This window comes from Schistocerca americana, chromosome 3 (genome assembly GCF_021461395.2).
Source record: "Schistocerca americana isolate TAMUIC-IGC-003095 chromosome 3, iqSchAmer2.1, whole genome shotgun sequence".
Lineage (NCBI taxonomy): Eukaryota > Metazoa > Arthropoda > Insecta > Orthoptera > Acrididae > Schistocerca > Schistocerca americana.
The window spans coordinates 929,705,347-929,724,870 of record NC_060121.1 but is presented as its reverse complement, the minus strand read 5'-3'; positions in this window follow the sequence as shown (position 1 = coordinate 929,724,870).

The following is a 19,524-nucleotide window of genomic DNA, read 5'->3' as shown; positions in this document are numbered from 1 at the left end:
TTGAGGCAAACCTAGGAGAAGACCAATTTGGTTTCAGGTCCAGAAAAGGAACTAGAGAGGCAATACAAGCTCTGAGGATAGTATTAGAAAGATGAATTGGAGTTAACAGGAAAACCTACTTGACCTTTATAGATTTACAAAAAGCATTTGACATGGTTAACTGGAAATCGTTATTCCGAACAATGAAGGAAATAAATCTTGATTGGAAGGACAGAAGATTAATCTGGAACCTGTATAAAAGGCAGGAAGCAGAGATGGAAGTGAATGGTGTGAAGAAGAAGGCAAAAATAAGGAGGGGAGCAAGGCAAGGATGCCCATTACCACCATAACGCCCTAAAACACACACACGCTTATCACCATATTTGCTCAACATATTAATTGAAAAAACCATTGAAAAATTGAAAAGAATAACCAAAGATTGTTAAGGCTTTCGTGGCCACTTGTTGACAAACTGCCTATTGGCTTCTGTCTCGGGTTCTTCGGCCGACGTTCATCTAATGATTTTTCTGACGTTTCGCCAGCACGAGTGGCTGGCATTGTCAAAGCTTCACCCTCCATTGCCGGTGGTGAACTGGAGCCGAGCTCGCGGCCGCAGACTATATGTACCTGGCGCGCCAACGTCCGAGGGCTTCTCCGCGGTCATTTCCGGTGCGGTTCTCCTCTTGCTACCTGCGACGGTCGTTCGCTGCAGTACGGGAAGCCAGGATCCGTTTACCTTAAGGCTTTCCTCTTTCTTGTTCAAACTGTTCGCGTGTTTTTGTATTTCTACAGCTTCTCTGAACAAGCGCGTGTGATAGTGCTTCTCTACAGCCAGAACTTCCGTGTCGGCGAATTTTATTATGTGGTCGGTCGCATTCAGCGCGTGCTCTGCCACGGCCGATTTCTCCACCTGCCCCAACCTGCAATGTCGCTTATGCTCTTTGATCCTGGGACACAGCGTGTATCGAAAACCGACACACACGGACCGATACCTGCACAAACTGTCAAACCACCACCCGAGCCAGAAAAGAGGCATGATTAGTACGCTCGTAACGAGAGCAGGACGAATATGTGAGCCGCAACACCTCAAACGAGAAATGCAACTCCTGGAAACTGTCCTGAGGAGCAATGGGTACTCTACAAATTATATTAGAAGTGTAACAGAGCCAAACACTCGGCGAAGTAAGGAACCAGAAAAAGAAATGTCGGGTACGGCCTTTCTGCCACACATTCCCAGAGTGACGGACAGAATCGGCCGTATATAGCGCAAACATGGCGTAAAGACGATTTTAAAACAGACAAGGAAGATCAAAGAGTGTCTTAGATCGGCGAAGGAGAAAAGAGACCCACTTGCAATGTCGGGAATATACCGTATACCATGCACATGCGGAAAAGTTTATGTCGGAATGACTGGACGATCCATTAACACCAAGATCAAAAAAATGTGTGTGAAATCTTATGGGACTTAACTGCTAAGGTCATCAGTCCCTAAGCTTACACACTAATTAACCTAAATTATCCTAAGGACAAACACACACACACCCATGCCCGAGGGAGGACTCGAACCTCCGCCGGGACCAGCCGCACAATCCATGACTGCAGCACCTTAGATCGCGCAGCTAATCCCGCGCGGCCAGGATCAAAGAGCATAAGCGACATTGCAGGTTGGGGCAGGTGGAGAAATCGGCCGTGGCAGAGCACGCACTGAATGAGACCGACCACATAATAAAACTCGCCGACACGGAAGTTCTGGCTGTAGAGAAGCACTATCACACGCGCTTGTTCAGAGAAGCTGTAGAAATACAAAAACACGCGAACAGTTTGAACAAGAAAGAGGAAAGCCTTAAGGTAAACGGATCCTGGCTTCCCGTACTGCAGCGAACGACCGTCGCAGGTAGCAAGAGGAGAACCGCACCGGAAATGACCGCGGAGAAGCCCTCGGACGTTGGCGCGCCAGGTACATATAGTCTGCGGCCGCGAGCTCGGCTCCAGTTCACCACCGGCAATGGAGGGTGAAGCTTTGACAATGCCAGCCACTCGTGCTGGCGGAACGTCAGAAAAATCATTAGATGAACGTCGGCCGAAGAACCCGAGACAGAAGCCAATAGGCAGTTTGTCAATAACCAAAGAAATTAAAATTAATGTGGAACAAATACACTGTATCCATTTGGCATATGATATAGTGGTACTAGCTGAATCAGTAACGGAAATTGAGTTTAAGTTGCTAAATTTTCCCAAAATCCTAAGAGAATTCAATCTAAAAATAAATAACAAGAAAACAACAACTATGGTAGTAGGGAAGACAAAAGAAAATGGTAAAGTTAATATTAAACTAGAGGATGATGTTCTAGAGCAGGTTGAGAACTTGTGTTATCTGGGAAACACAGTCACTGACGACAATAAATGCATCACAGATGTAAAGAGAAGAATAGCCTTGGCACAGCAAGCTTTCCAAAATAAAAGGAATTTACTAACAGACAATCATATAAGCCTAGAAAGTAGGAAAAAGTTTGCCAAAACTTTTGTCTGGAGTGTCTTAACATACAGATGTGAAGTGTGGACTCTGGGAAAGGCAGAGGAAAAGAGACTGGAAGCAACGGAAATGTGGATATGGAGAAGAATGACGGAAACAGTCTGGGTAGACAGAAAAAGTAATGAAGAAGTCTTAAGGGAAGTGAATGAGAACAGAATGCTGTTAAATTATATATGAAGACGAAAATCAAAAATGTTAGGGCACATAATGAGACACAAACAGTTCCTAAAGAATGTACACTCCTGGAAATGGAAAAAAGAACACATTGACACCGGTGTGTCAGACCCACCATACTTGCTCCGAACACTGCGAGAGGGCTGTACAAGCAATGATCACACGCACGGCACAGCGGACACACCAGGAACCGCAGTGTTGGCCGTCGAATGGCACTAGCTGCGCAGCATTTGTGCACCGCCGCCGTCAGCGTCAGCCAGTTTGCCGTGGCATACGGAGCTCCATCGCAGTCTTTAACACTGGTAGCATGCCGCGACAGCGTGGACGTGAACCGTATGTGCAGTTGACGGACTTTGAGCGAGGGCGTATAGTGGGCATGCGGGAGGCCGGGTGGACGTACCGCCGAATTGCTCAACACGTGGGGCGTGAGGTCTCCACAGTACATCGATGTTGTCGCCAGTGGTCGGCGGAAGGTGCACGTGCCCGTCGACCTGAGACCGGACCGCAGCGACGCACGGATGCACGCCAAGACCGTAGGATCCTATGCAGTGCCGTAGGGGACCGCACCGCCACTTCCCAGCAAATTAGGGACACTGTTGCTCCTGGGGTATCGGCGAGGACCATTCGCAACCGTCTCCATGAAGCTGGGCTACGGTCCTGCACACCGTTAGGCCGTCTTCCGCTCACGCCCCAACATCGTGCAGCCCGCCTCCAGTGGTGTCGCGACAGGCGTGAATGGAGGGACGAATGGAGACGTGTCGTCTTCAGCGATGAGAGTCGCTTCTGCCTTGGTGCCAATGATGGTCGTATGCGTGTTTGGCGCCGTGCAGGTGAGCGCCACAATCAGGACTGCATACGACCGAGGCACACAGGGCCAACACCCGGCATCATGGTGTGGGGAGCGATCTCCTACACTGGCCGTACACCACTGGTGATCGTCGAGGGGACACTGAATAGTGCACGGTACGTACAAACCGTCATCGAACCCATCGTTCTACCATTCCTATACCGGCAAGGGAACTTGCTGTTCCAACAGGACAATGCACGTCCGCATGTATCCCGTGCCACCCAACATGCTCTAGAAGGTGTAAGTCAACTACCCTGGCCAGCAAGATCTCCGGATCTGTCCCCCATTGAGCATGTTTGGGACTGAATGAAGCGTCGTCTCACGCGGTCTGCACGTCCAGCACGAACGCTGGTCCAACTGAGGCGCCAGGTGGAAATGGCATGGCAAGCCGTTCCACAGGACTACATCCAGCATCTCTACGATCGTCTCCATGGGAGAATAGCAGCCTGCATTGCTGCGAAAGGTGGATATACACTGTACTAGTGCCGACATTGTGCATGCTCTGTTGCCTGTGTCTATGTGCCTGTGGTTCTGTCAGTGTGATCTTGTGATGTATCTGACCCCAGGAATGTGTCAATAAAGTTTCCCCTTCCTGGGACAATGAATTCACGGTGTTCTTATTTCAATTTCCAGGAGTGTATTTGAAGGAAAAGTTGTATGGATAAAACCAAGAGGCAGGCCAAGAGCAATATATTTTAATAACATCAAAGAAGCTGTGGGGATAAAATCGTCTGAAGAATTGAAGAGGATGACAATGGAGAGAGGGACGTGGCTAAATCAACAAGGCATAACCTTTAGTTTATGCTGATGATGATATTCAGATATTCTTCAATGTTATAAAAACTATGTGTTAGTAAAAATTGTTTAAGATCTACCTTGAATTTATGAAATTCTTTAATTTTCTTTATTGTAGCAGGCAGTGCATTAAAAAGTATTTTGGGCTGGTAGTTTACATTTTTTCGGTAGAGCGCTCCTTTGTGGAAGTCTCTGTGAAAATCATCTCTGTTCCTTGTTTCAAGGTTATGAACCTGATTATTTAATGTTACCCCCTGATTCCCGGGTTCGACACCCAGCGGGGTCAGGGATTTTCTCTGCCTCGTGATGGCTGGGTGTTGTGTGATGTCCTTAGGTTAGTTAGGTTTAAGTAATTCTGAGTTCTAGGGGACTGATGACCATAGATGTTAAGTCCCATGGTGCTCAGAGCCATTTGAACCATTTAATGTTGAAAATTCCTGGTGAGCTTTCAGAAAGCAGACACATCCATAGATGTATAAGCTAAGAAGAGACATTATTTTAAATTCTTTACATATTTCCCTGCATGACACTCTAGAGGTAAACCCTTTCATTATTCTAATAGCCCTTTATTGAAGTCTGAAAGCTTGTTTTGCGATACCTGTATTTCCCCAGTAGATCACACCATATCTAAGCAAACTATTCATGCCGGCCGCTGGTGGCTGAGCGGTTCTGGCGCTATAGTCTGGCACCGCGCGACCGCTACGGTCGCAGGTTCGAATCCTGCCTTGGACATGGATGTGTGTGTTGTCCTTAGGTTAGTTAGGTTTAAGTAGTTCTAAGTTCTAGGGGACTTATGACCTCAGCAGTTGAGTCCCATAGTGCTCAGAGCCATTTGAGCCAAACTATTCATATAAACAAAATAGACACATAGCAATGATTTAGTGTTGCAACATTCTCGAAGCATTCTTAGCACATAGCAGCATTTACTTAGTTTTTTACTCAAAACGTCTAGATGCTTTTCCCATCTGAAGTGCTCATCCACCCATATAGCTAGGAATTTTGTGTATGGTTCTTGTGCAATAACATAGTTCCCTAACTCCGCCTTTACTCTTCTTCTAGCTTTACTTTTCATATTATTGAAATGCATCAATACCGTTTTATCCTTATTTATGATCAAAGCATTATCACTAAACGATTTTCCTGTCTCATTTACTGTCCTAGAGACACTCTGCTGTAGATTATCCTTTGTGTATCCTTTTAAAAAAATGCTAGTGGCATCAGCAAACATTACTGTTTGTGCAACTGTCAGATGGTTTGGCAAATCGTTTATATACACCAAGAACAACAGATGGCCTAACACGGAACCCTGGGGCACTCTATATCTAGTTTTTTTTTTTTAACCTGAAAGATACTCTTTGCCTTCATGCCATATTTGTAGATTCTGTTGTCTATCAGAGAGATAAAAGTTGAACTATTTGAAGGCAAGTCCCAGGACCCCATAACATTCTGTTTTCCTAAGCTATAAGTCATGGCTGATTAGATCAAACACTTTAGATAAATCTAAGAATATCCCACAGCTTAATTCATTCTTGACCAAGGCATTTAGGACCATTTTAATGAATTGGAAGACTGCCGTTTCTGTGGATCTGTTGTTTCTAAACCCATTTTGAGCATTAGTCAATATTTTATTTTTATTCAGGAAAGCAGATAGTCTTTCACACATTACTCTTTCAATTACTTTAGAGAAACCTGACAATAATGACAATGGCTTATAATTATTTATGTCAGATGTACTATCCTTTTTGTAAAGTGGCTTTATTATGGAGAGTTTCAGTTTTGATGGGAACACCCCTGTCCTGAAAGAAGTATTAATAATGTCAGTTAGGTGAGTATCTACACTGGTAGAACTTCATTTGATTACCTTGTCTGATATTCTGTCAATACTACAAGACATTTTGTTTTTTAGTTTATTAATAGCATTTCTAACTTTACATTCTGTTTCATGGGTACAGAAACATTGTCTTTTCACAAGTTGGTACTTTTATGTTTTTGTTGTTTGAATTACACAGACTTTTATTTAGGTTTGGTGCTGTGTTCACATAATTTTCATTGAATATACTGGCTATCTGTTGAGCATCTTCTATCACTTTACCCTCACTTTTAATTTTGAAATTATGGGTCTTGGTTTTACATTTTCCTGTGCTATTGTTTATAACCTTCCAAACCGATTTTGATTTATTGCTTCCCATCTTAATGTATGAATTTCTGCCTGTAAAACTTTCCTTTAGACCTGTCCTGTCTATATTTCCTACAGTATGGTTTTATTATTGTATTTATTTTAGCATGTTTGCTTAGGTTTCTAGGGGTGATTGCTGATTTTTTAATCTCTTCTGTTACTCATGTGTTTGTCTTCTCACTGACTTTAATTCTTTTTAATGGGAACGCTACATCATAGCAATATTTATAATCCGTGAGAAAACTGTCATACTTTTCGTCTACATCATCAGTTGGTCCTATGCCACACTGCATCCTTTATTGCATACTATTAAAAACCCTTATGTTGTTTGCATTAATAAGTCTTCTTTGTACATGTTTTTCAGTGACTGTGCAGTTTTTATTGTTGTCATTCCTTATCATCATTTTTAAAGCCATATGGTCAGAAAAACCTTTATCTGTTACTTCAGTATTGCAATTACACCTTTGTTTATTGGTAAAAATCTGATCAGAGTTACACAGATTTAATAATTGTACCTTGTTCATATTACCTTTGTTAAAATTAATGTTAAAGTCACCAAGAACTATTTTGCGTTTTGACCTGCCTCTCAATTCATTCAAAAGATCATCTACATAATATAAGAATTGAGTAAAGTCACCTGATGGGGACCTGTAGATGCAAGCAATGATAGTTTGACTGTGTCTGTAAGTTCACAAAAACAACATTCAAAATCTTTTTTTGCACACTTCACCTTGCTAAGTTTTACCTCTTTAGGTTTAACATTACTTCTAACATATATGCATACACCTCAACATTTATAAGTTTCTCTGCAAAAGCTACTTATTAAGTCAAAGTCTGGTATGTTTGCTGCACAAACATGAGTGCCCTGAAGCCAGTGCTCATTGATACACAGCACATAAACCTCCTTAAGATTAGAGTTTAAAATGACTTCCAACTAACACAAGTTGTTGCCTAGTCATTGTACATTCTGCTACAGCAAAGTCAAGCCACCTATATTTGGTGCACAGCTCACCTTAGTGTTCCCTTCAGGTTTTGACCACAACACTTCAGGCTTGGTCAGTGTTACACGTTTCCCTGATCTGGTTCTGAGACATATGTTCAAAATTGCTGATAGAAGATAATTTGTTATTTACCATACTAAGTATTTTTTGGGCCAGCAGTGTCTTTCCTATTCCACTTAGGCCATGACCATTCTTGTCTGACAAGTTCTTGATTAGTTACAATTGTCAGATGGTTCATAGTTACAACTGATACATTCATTATTATCTAAAAGCATTACATTTTTAAACTGCTTGCAAATTGTTTCAAAATACTTGCAGCTTCGGTAATTTCTCTGTTTACACATGATGTTTCAATTGAATCGTAATGATGAGTTATTTTAAATAATATAACATTTGTGTTTTTTAACTTGCCCAGTGTTGTCTTCAGAGCCCGTTGTTGCTCCTGCTGTTTCATTATATTATACATCATTGGCACCTCCTATAAGAACTGCAAAGTCACTCCTCAACAAATCAATGCCTCCTTCAGTGTTGGTGAGGATCTGTCTGAATCTTGCTCCAGGTTTCACTATGCCTTCAATTTCAATGCTTTTTTGAGTTGTCGGGGTCTTAGTTTTTGTAGCCTTCCCACTTCCAAAACCATCAGAGTAGATTCTGCTGTGTGTGTTTTTTCTCTTCGTCTTTCTTGACTCTGTGTTCCATCTTGTTCTTTATCTGTTGCATTTGATACATTGTTGGTTTTATTCAATTTCAAAACAGGCACCATCAAATCTGTGTTGCTGCAAGATTTATTTCTTTGGTTTTTATTCTATGATTTAAACAGATTTGCGCTTTTTGTGCCACAATCCATGTTGTTCTGCTTCGTGTGTTTGGCTTCAGATGTGATTGAGTGAATTTAATTATCTTTAGGTTCATTATAATTGGGTATGTTACATTCTTTTCGACCTACATTCGTCACAGTTCCAGTTTTTTATGATTATCTCCTGTCCCTTTAGTGAGGGATCTACTATTCCACATCGAAAATGAATTATGTTTCCACATTTCGTGCACTCAACACCACTTCTCACAGTTTTCTGGCATTTTCGACAATGTTTATTGGTCCTGTCGCCTGTATTTTTACCATTCAAATTTTCTGTTACCACATCACTGTACAATCGAGATTCACACTGTTGTTTTGGTTGTTTAAGTTCATATTTTTTTAGTTTTAACCCACGAATTTCATTTAATGGAAACGCTATAATGTCGTTTTTAGTGTCTTTTCTACTTACACTTTCGTGCGTTTCGTCTTTACAGCAATTCAATCAGTGCCAAGTCTTCCGTTTTGAACTTAAGTTTGCACACTTATAGTGGTACATTATTCCTTTGCCAGTGCGTTTTTCACAATGGCACAATGTTATTGTTGACAGTCCACACATAAAGGATTGTCACTACTTTCTATATACAGGGCTTTAAGATTGAAACTCTCTCTGCAATGCACTAGATTTGTGGTGATTTATTGCAAGCACATACATCTGTACAGACATCTATGGAGACAGATTGATGTGTGTGGACAGGCTTTCATTATTTCCTACTTTCCCTTACCATTCGCGATTGGCCAGTAAACTTACATATGAGCTGTAATTGCTCTTATTTTCTCTTCGTGGCCATTTCACAAGATATGTGTGGGAGGAAGTAATGTCACCCGCACTGCTTGGAATGTACACTCTCGTAATTTCAACAGTACATCTCCCTGTGATACACAACACCTCTGCTACTGGAGCCTGTTGAGCATCTCTGTAACACTGTCACACTTACGAAACAGTCTCTTGGGGAAATGTGCCGCACTTCGTTAGTTCTTCTCTAGATCAGTAAGGGTCGCATACTGGTAAGCAACACCCAAGAACCGGTCTTACAAGTATTTTTAAGCCACTTCTTTCGTGGCTGAATAACATTTCGTTAAGATTCTTCCATTGGCTCTCAGTCTTCTCTTGAAATTAGTTTTATGTGGTCACTCCACTTTATGTCACTCTGGACACTTACATCTAGGTATTTCATGGTTCTTGGTATTTCATGGTTCTTTCTGTCAGTGTAAATAGGAGAACCCCTTGAAAAAAGTTGAAAAAATAAGACATAAAGTCACTTTCTGGAGCATTCTGGTTGCCTAGGACCATGTATTTCATTGGCACTTAAAACTCCAAAAGTGTGCCAATTTAAGCCTGGATTTAAAAATATTTTGCAATTTCTGAGTATGAAAAAAAGTTAGATAATATAAACATTTAAACTTATCGAGAGTGTCTATGATTGTTATGTATTATGTCCTAAACAAATGTGGAAACTATCTCAAACTGAATAATTTTTCAAACTAAACTCTGATTAATTTTGATTGGAAATGTAAATAAAGACTACTACATCCACGATTTTATTAGTTTATTTTTGAAACCTTACAAATACATTTAAAAACACAACACCCTTAATTATTATTGCACGAGAAATTTAGTAGATGTAAATAGTAAAGCTTGGATAAATTCGTTTAACGGTGTCATCTTTTGCCAATTGAGACTTTAAAAAAATTAAATAGCTTTTCAAAAATTTTTGGGGTGACGCCCATAGTTACCGTTTCCAGATATTTATTGTGTAATTGAATAACAATGGACTTTGGCTATTTATGTGCAGTGCATTACACTTACTTATGTTCAGCGTGAAGTGACAGTCCCTGCATCAGTCAACGAACCTCCTCGGGCCTTACTGCATTTATGTAGTCCTCTGACTTTGCCACTTTTCTGTAGCTGACGGCTTCATCCGTGAATGGCCTCATGGAGTTCTGTCGTTATCCGCGTTTATATATATTGTAAACAGTAAAGTGATTTGTGCAATTACACGCAAACGACTGTAATATGACCTATCTTAGAAACAGTTCTTTTCTAGTGCTCCGCACGGTTGTAAAAGCGGTACTCTTATATGATCTAACGATCTTTCCTTCATGGGGGACCACAGTCACACATAATTTTTTTGAAAAAAATTTCTGCCATTTGACTGTTAATTGTTCATTTATTTTACACAGTCATGATTTCGGTTTTTCAGCCATTCGTAAGGGCATACTGAAATGTTAAAATATGTCGCCAGACAGGTCAGACATATTTTAATGTTTGAACATGCACTCGAGAATGGCTATAAGGCCGAAATTATGATTACGTAAAATAAATGAGCAATAAACTGTCACATGGCGGAGATTTCTTTCAAACAACCTTTCAAAGATCGCTTTGTTGTACATCTGCCTGTCTGTCCGACTGATAGGACCCTTTTTTCCAGGAACGGTTGACGCAGCAAGTTGAATTTTATGTCACATACCAAGATCTATGGACCCTTGGCGGTAACTTTCTAAGTCAATGTAATCAAAAGTTACCGCCATTTATGAAGTACAGTTTGATACTAGCAAACTCTTTCATTAAACCGTGTAAGGTACTTTCCTCTGAACTATATTCATGCAGCTCGGCAAGAAGCAAAATTTCACAATGCAGGTAGGGGAAAAAATCCGAAAAATGTTGATTTGTAATTACATCACACGAAAAAAAGTGTCATTTGTTATCCGACTGTCATTACCGTACCTCAGAAATTACAACAGCAAATGCAAAGTTACACACAAAATTTAAACATAAAATTAAAACATTCTCGAAAATCTTGGAATTTATGGGAACAATATCTTACCAGCCTCGATATCGATCAGAGCCAAAAATCGTCGAGATTCAGCATTCACGGTATGGATGACCTATCAATATTCTGTATAGTGGGCGACTCCCAAAATTACATTTTAGTCTGTCGATATCGTCACATTAAGAATAACTTGTTGAGTCCCACTTGCTATGAATTCCCGAAGCCAATTATTCTTCAGCCCATTTACTGATGAAATGGTAGAAATTAGGTATCGAAGTATCTACAATAGTTTAATTATAGGTCGCGTCTGTTTTTATATTAAATTGTGTTGCCTTACAACACAGCTTACCATGAGTTGTTAGCAGTTTATATTGTTACTTGAATGATACGTGACGAGTTCACTGTGATGAAAATAGCATGTACTAGTACACATTTATTAAATGCTTAGTTAAAGTCAATTTTAATGGTTGATAGCACTCAACACTTTTTAAATTTCATCACCGTTTTTCTTTCATTATTGGATAAACCAGGTCTCTAGTTAATGATTTAAAAGTTTATAAATCAGGTCCTAATAGTCTCATGATAACTACTTACACGTCTTCACACATTGGCGTTAAACGTTTTATAACATCACTTAACTGTTTACTTCATAAAGCCGGCGGGCAAAGCGTTCCCTTGCACCCGCATTCTTCTTACAAGACCTTTCATGATAACCGACCACGCGCGATACGCTCTACCGCTCAAGCACTTCCGGGCATTTAGAAACCGCTCGATAATATGAAAACGACACGTAGTGAACCCACGCAACATCTTTTCATTTGAGCACCAAACGAAACAAACTAACTCACCAATCAAATGACCAGAATCGCCAGATGCTGTAATGTTACAGAGAGAAAACTTATGTAGAGCAATAAAATATAATTTACTACCTATAACATTACTAATAGACTTCAAATTAAGTAGGCGCCACGTTTGTGTAATTTCATCTGACGTATTTTGACAGACAAGTATGTAATCGTGGTCGTCAGACAGATGCAAACACTTTTTGGCCAATATCGCTGATGACAGCCAACTGTAAATCATGGAATTCATATTGAGCTACTGTATCAGGATCTTTTTGCAATACCAAAAGCTCCCTCTAGGTATCAACAACTATTCCCCAAATAGGTATATTGTGAAATTTATTTAACTCTGTTAATTCATGTGATCCAGAGGATAGTTAATAACAGCTCCCAGGTGATACTACATGTCTTCTTTCTGGAAGGCATTCAAGTCAGTTACGCATTGTCGTTTAGTGCTCAAAATACAACTGCTGTTCTGTGGCTCTGTGTCGGGCAAGATAAGCCTCCTGCTGAAACAACACAAGATTAAATTGATCTTCAGGCCTCCAATGAAAATCCATCAATTACTGAGCCCAGTTAAAGGAACAGCAGGTCACAGAACACCTGGGGTCTAAAAGATACCTTGCAAGTATGGCCAGTCTTACGTCACGCAAACAGCATGTACTGTGGAACAACGCAGGAAGGATTGTCAGAGGTTTTATTGCCTACACTACCCCGAGAAATTTGCTTTACCTGAGCAAACTTTAGAAACCCGACACCGGATAAAATTTGACAAAATGTCCATCATGATTTGCACAAATGGCTTTTGGGATTGTGCACTTTCAGAAGCCACTGAAATAAAAATTACCAATAACAACCTAAATAGAGGTGGTGGCCTGCAGCTCAGCAAGGCATGGGACCCAGTGATCACATAGTTGAGTTGTGTGCATTGATTGCCGAGTCAACATATAAATGCTCATATATGGTGAGGCCACAGGCAAAATGATGTCACAGCTGGCAGCTAGTGTATATAAGGGGCGTACCAGTAGCCAACTGGCAGTCACCATTTGACACTGGCCAAGGAGTACTTGGCCAAAAGCTTGTGAAATTTTAATTACTTGATGTGGTTTGAAACCCAAGAACTTTTTATTGAAAGTTAGTGTGATAAGACTCTGCATTCTTATATAACTATATTTATTTTTTGATAATTTAATTTTTTTTATTTAAGACCAAAAACTGTGGTGGTATATGTATCACCCTCAGCTCTTTAATGAGCTGCAAATTATGGTGGGAAGTGCATTTCCCATTTCTCTTTTGTCATGTGTTGCCATTACACATGAAAAAAATAAATAAAGATAAAAAATAGTGTTTGTGTTTCCACTTCTCATGTTTCCAATTGGCCTGTATTCATGTTAACAATTCAGTACCTGTAAACAAGTAATATTCCTTTCCCAAACAAATGTTCAAATGATTGTCATATTTTTTAAAAATTTTCCATCAAACTGGAGAAAGCATAGTTAGATATGAGCAGCATGTGTGTTTTGTTCTCTTATCTCGAGCTTTTGCAGAACACTTTTGGCACTGTCTGTATGTTTCTCCAAAATAAGTATATGATGATCTACTTGTGCCAGTCAAACAGGTTTGGTACAGAATTCTTCTTAGTTATAACACGGAATATGAGCAGCGTGATGTCGGACACATCCAGGGGTGGTATGACATAATGTATTCCCAAAAACATAGTAAAATCGTTAAGTTGGTGGTAAGTGTGCTTCCAAAAACCCACGAAAGAAAGGCATTCTTCCCATGTATCATGGAGAAATTACTTTGGTGGTAAGCATGATTCTCAAAGGCCTTTAAAACAAATGCTATTAGGTGGTGTGTACACTTCCCACAACCCTAAAAACTATGTGACACAACAAGCAGAAACTACAACTGGTGCAGCAGACCACCAATTGATGGCAGTAGTGTACAGAAGTAGTACAACACATTTCCATATATGCAGAAAAGAAATAGTTACTGGTAAGTATTTTTCTCATGGCCCTGCCGTAGCTCTTAGTTTCCCACCATCACATGCGTGCAGATCATGGATATCATACAGCAAGCTGAAGTTCTTACTATGATTGTCCATAAGTTCATATCTACACTCCTGGAAATGGAAAAAAGAACACATTGACACCGGTGTGTCAGACCCACCATACTTGCTCCGGACACTGCGAGAGGGCTGTACAAGCAATGATCACACGCACGGCACAGCGGACACACCAGGAACCGCAGTGTTGGCCGTCGAATGGCGCTAGCTGCGCAGCATTTGTGCACCGCCGCCGTCAGTGTCAGCCAGTTTGCCGTGGCATACGGAGCTCCATCGCAGTCTTTAACACTAGTAGCATGCCGCGACAGCTTGAACGTGAACCGTATGTGCAGTTGACGGACTTTGAGCGAGGGCGTATAGTGGGCATGCGGGAGGCCGGGTGGACGTACCGCCGAATTGCTCAACACGTGGGGCGTGAGGTCTCCACAGTACATCGATGTTGTCGCCAGAGGTCGGCGGAAGGTGCACGTGCCCGTCGACCTGGGACCGGACCGCAGCGACGCACGGATGCACGGCAAGACCGTAGGATCCTACGCAGTGCCGTAGGGGACCGCACCGCCACTTCCCAGCAAATTAGGGACACTGTTGCTCCTGGGGTATCGGCGAGGACCATTCGCAACCGTCTCCATGAAGCTGGGCTACGGTCCCGCACACCGTTAGGCCATCTTCCGCTCACGCCCCAACATCGTGCAGCCCGCCTCCAGTGGTGTCGCGACAGGCGTGAATGGAGGGACGAATGGAGACGTGTCGTCTTCAGCGACGAGAGTCGCTTCTGCCTTGGTGCCAATGATGGTCGTATGCGTGTTTGGCGCCGTGCAGGTGAGCGCCACAATCAGGACTGCATACGACCGAGGCACACAGGGCCAACACCCGGCATCATGGTGTGGGGAGCGATCTCCTACACTGGCCGTACACCACTGGTGATCGTCGAGGGGACACTGAATAGTGCACGGTACATCCAAACCGTCATCGAACCCATCGTTCTACCATTCCTAGACCGGCAAGGGAACTTGCTGTTCCAACAGGACAATGCACGTCCGCATGTATCCCGTGCCACCCAACGTGCTCTAGAAGGTGTAACTCAACTACCCTGGCCAGCAAGATCTCCGGATCTGTCCCCCACTGAGCATGTTTGGGACTGGATGAAGTGTCGTCTCACGCGGTCTGCACGTCCAGCACGAACGCTGGTCCAACTGAGGCGCCAGGTGGAAATAGCATGGCAAGCCGTTCCACAGGACTACATCCAGCATCTCTACGATCGTCTCCATGGGAGAATAGCAGCCTGCATTGCTGCGAAAGGTGGATATACACTGTACTAGTGCCGACATTGTGCATGCTCTGTTGCCTGTATCTATGTGCCTGTGGTTCTGTCAGTGTGATCATGTGATGTATCTGACCCCAGGAATGTGTCAATAAAGTTTCCCCTTCCTGGGACAATGAATTCACGGTGTTCTTATTTCAATTTCCAGGAGTGTATTATTTAGTGGCCAGTTACTTGTACTGACAATAAGGCAGAACACATTTACCATAAAGAAGCATTATGCTAAATTTTAATCAATAGGTTCATCATTAACTCATGAGTAAATTGGTTCTTCACTCTCCTGGGATAAATTTGTTTTTGTTTTTGCAAACCTGAATGAGATCCAAGTTTGTCGGCAAGCACTTTTGCATCCACTATCACACTATTAAAACCATCTTCTGATTTCATATTCTTCAAAACTTACCAATACTTTCAACAATCTCCCCAAAGAGCTGCAGTTGACCCTCAACATAAATAAATGTCACACACTGTGTATAAATTGCCGAGAAATTATTGGAAACACTAAAAACTGAAAAGTCTGAGTGCTCCAGTCAAGTTGCCCTGCAGTGAAACAACCACATAAAGCTAGTTAGACAAGATGATGCTGGACTGGGATTCAGTGGAACATTCCAAGGAAATGTAATTCATCCAGGAAAGACGCAGCATACAAAAATTTTCATTCATCCAATTATTGACAAATGTTCGTCAATCTGGCCATCTTACCAGGTAGGGTTAATGGAGGAGGTAGGAAAGATCCTCAGAATAGTGGAGCATTTCATTCTACGTTCATTTAGCAAGCGCAAGTGAGTCACAGAAGTACTCACTAACATCGCAGGTGATACAAGTAAGGTGATGTACAGTGTTTGGCCACTTGCCGATGCACAGTAGTTTCTAACAACACAGCACAATGTGAACATATGTTTGCTTTAGTGTAGTATTCATCATAGAATAAGAACATTTTTCTTTTCTTTTTCTGTACACACTTCTCAAAGGCCGTGGAATGTTTGAGAAAATTGATAGCCCAAAGTGACAGAGAATATATTTGCCACAACATTAATGTGTGCTGATAAAAAATTTTTGTTGCACGTTCATTGCTCATGATTTGACACATAATATCGGGTGTATAAAAGGAGATGTGTAGGACACAGACTTCATTTTTCAATAGGATCCCCTATCTGGAAAGGCATAGTTTCGGTGCTGTGCATGTTGATGTTTGATAATAGTGATTTCAATATTTTGTTCTTATTATTTATTTATTTATTTCAGATCCTCCATATTCTGTTAAAGTGCGTTGTTTGAATGTAGGATGAGTCAAAAAATATGTTCAGTCACCAATAGTACAATACAGAAGATAATTATCATGTTATTTTACAATATTGAATGCAACATGGATAAATAAGACAGGTCAACAGATATGTAAAAGGGAATTAAGACTATATAAAAATAAACAACTGTCCCTTGCCATCTGTACTATTTGGTTGTAGTTGCTGCAGTTCATTTCACTGAGAATACCTTGAAATATGGCTGTTTTGGGCCAGTCGTTTGATTTTTTCCCCTCAGGATTTTTCCTTCCAAGATGCCATAACATCAGTTTAGGTGTCCATTTAATTTATTTTTTCTTCTGTGTATCATGTTAACCAGTGTCATTTTCTCTTTAATTTCTCTTAGTATTTGTGGCTAAAATGTTTCAAATAAATGTCTTGATGGATTTTTTTTCTTAATTCTATATTACGGAGGTTGTCTATTAGTAAATTACTCTTACTTTTGAGTGCTAGTTGTCTAGTCATTGCAATTCTCCTTCTAATATCCATTATATTTCTGTTGTCATCTGTGGTATTTCCCAAGCAGTAAAATTTACATGCATTAATATTTTATTTTCTGTCTTAACGTTTGTCCTTATTTGGTTATTCAATCTATCCATCACCATCGTTGTAGCGTTTTTTGCAATTATTTTCAGTTTGTGGTTATCCAAGGCATCAGACAAAATTAGTAACATAAAGTTCATGCACTTTTCCGAATCTGGTAAGACTACCACATCATCATGAAGCAGAGTATAATGCGTTTGTTTACCATTAAGTTTGATCACTTTGGTACTCCTTTTCGTTGTTTGTGTTGCACTTTCTATCAATAATAGAGTTTTACAACACTATTAACTTTGGTACCTTGTTGGCGAAAAGCTAACTTTCCGACAGTCTTTTTGTTGCGTCATTCTGCACTCAGCATCTTCGCTATATGATGATTAACAACTTTGTTACATTCCATTTTGGATTTTTTACTCAACAACTTGGATATCTAAGTATTCCTATCAAGCATCCGAAAATTTGGTGTGCTCACTGACTGTGTAATGCAGGCTTTTCGAGTTCTCACACCCATCCGGACAGTCTAGCAGCCAGGCCATAACGTACACGATTGTAGTCCACTGGCTAAGCAGTTGCAGCGAGGGTGGTCCAGTACGTCATGTACGTGCAGAATGTGAGCAATCTGGACATCTGGGGGTAGTCTACCTGTGGGCAAGCTAAAGAGCGCATGGGGCAGTGTATAAAAAAGGATAGCACTATAACTGCCTGATGTAATACAAAGGCACTGCAACTGTTCAAATATTTCATAGTTTATTGGAAGTGTTCACCTGCAATTAACATTCTATATGAGATCTGAAGCTGATCCTCAAGTGATATCAAATGAGAAAAGCAGTCAAATTAACTAAATACTGCATTGCATACATCATTTAAGAACTCATCATTAAGCCAGATTATAGCAATATGACGGATGTTCTAATACAAGCTGTTGTTCTACATCTACATATATACTCCACTAGCCACCAATCAGTTTGTGGGAGAGGGCACAATTCGCGCCAAAGTTATAATTCCCCCCCTCTGTTCCACTCGCGGATTGCGGGAGGGAAAAACGACTGTCTGAACGCCTCAGTACGAGCTCATATTTCCCTTATCTTAGAATGATGATCATTACACGATTTGAAAGTTGGTGGTAATAATATATGCTCTACATCCTCGGTGAAGATTGGATTTCGGAATTTAGTAAGCAGCCCTTTCTGTTTAGCACGTCGTCTATCTGCAAGTGTGCCCCACTTCAAACTTTCTATGAGATTTGTAACGCTCTCGCGATGGCTAAATGTACCAGTCATGAATCTTGCCGTTCTTCTTTGGACCTTCTCAATATCTTGAATCAGACCCAATTGGTAAAGGTCCCATACAGATGAACAATACTCCAAGACTGGACGAACTAACATATTGTAAGCTATTTCCTTTGTTGAATGACTGCATCGCTTCAAGATTCTACCAATAAACCGCAATCTAGAGTTCACCTTACCCATTACTTGTGTAATCTGATCATTCCATTTGAGATCATTTCAAATAGTCACACCCAGATACTTGACTGATGTTACCGCTTCCAAAGATTGATCATTTATTTTGTACTCATACATTAATGGCGATTTTCGCCTTGTTATACGCAGTAGGTTACACTTACTAATATTGAGAGATAACTGCCAGTCATTACACCACGCACTTATCTTCTGCAAATCCTAATTGATTTGTTCACAACTTTCGTGTGATACTACTTTCCTGTAGACTACAGCTTCATCGGCAAACAGTCTAAGGCCGCTGTCAATACCATCAACCAGATCGTTTATGTAAATCGTAAAAAACAGAGGACTTATTATGCTTGTTGTTGTTGTGGTCTTCAGTCCAGTGACTGGTTTGGTGCAGCTCTCCATTCTACTCTATCCTATGCAAGCTTCTTCATCTCCAAGTAACTACTGCAACCGACTCCCTTCTTAATCTGCTTAGTGTATTCATCTCTTGGTCTCCCTCTACGATTTTTACCCTCCACGTTGCCCTCCAATACTAAACTGGTGATCCCTTGATGCCTCAGAACATGTCCTACCAACTGATCCCTTCTTCTCGTCAAGTTGTGCCACAAATTCCTCTTCTCCCCAATCCTATTCAGTAGCTCCTCATTAGTTATGTGATCTACCCATCTAATCTTCAGCATTCTTCTGCAGCACCACATTTCGAGAGCTTCTGTTCTCTTCTTGTCTAAACTATCTATCGTACATGTCTCACTACCATACATGGCTAAACTCCATACAAATACTTTCAGAAAATACTTCCTGACATTTGAAAGTATACTCGATGTTAACAAATTGATGACCATGTGTTAGCC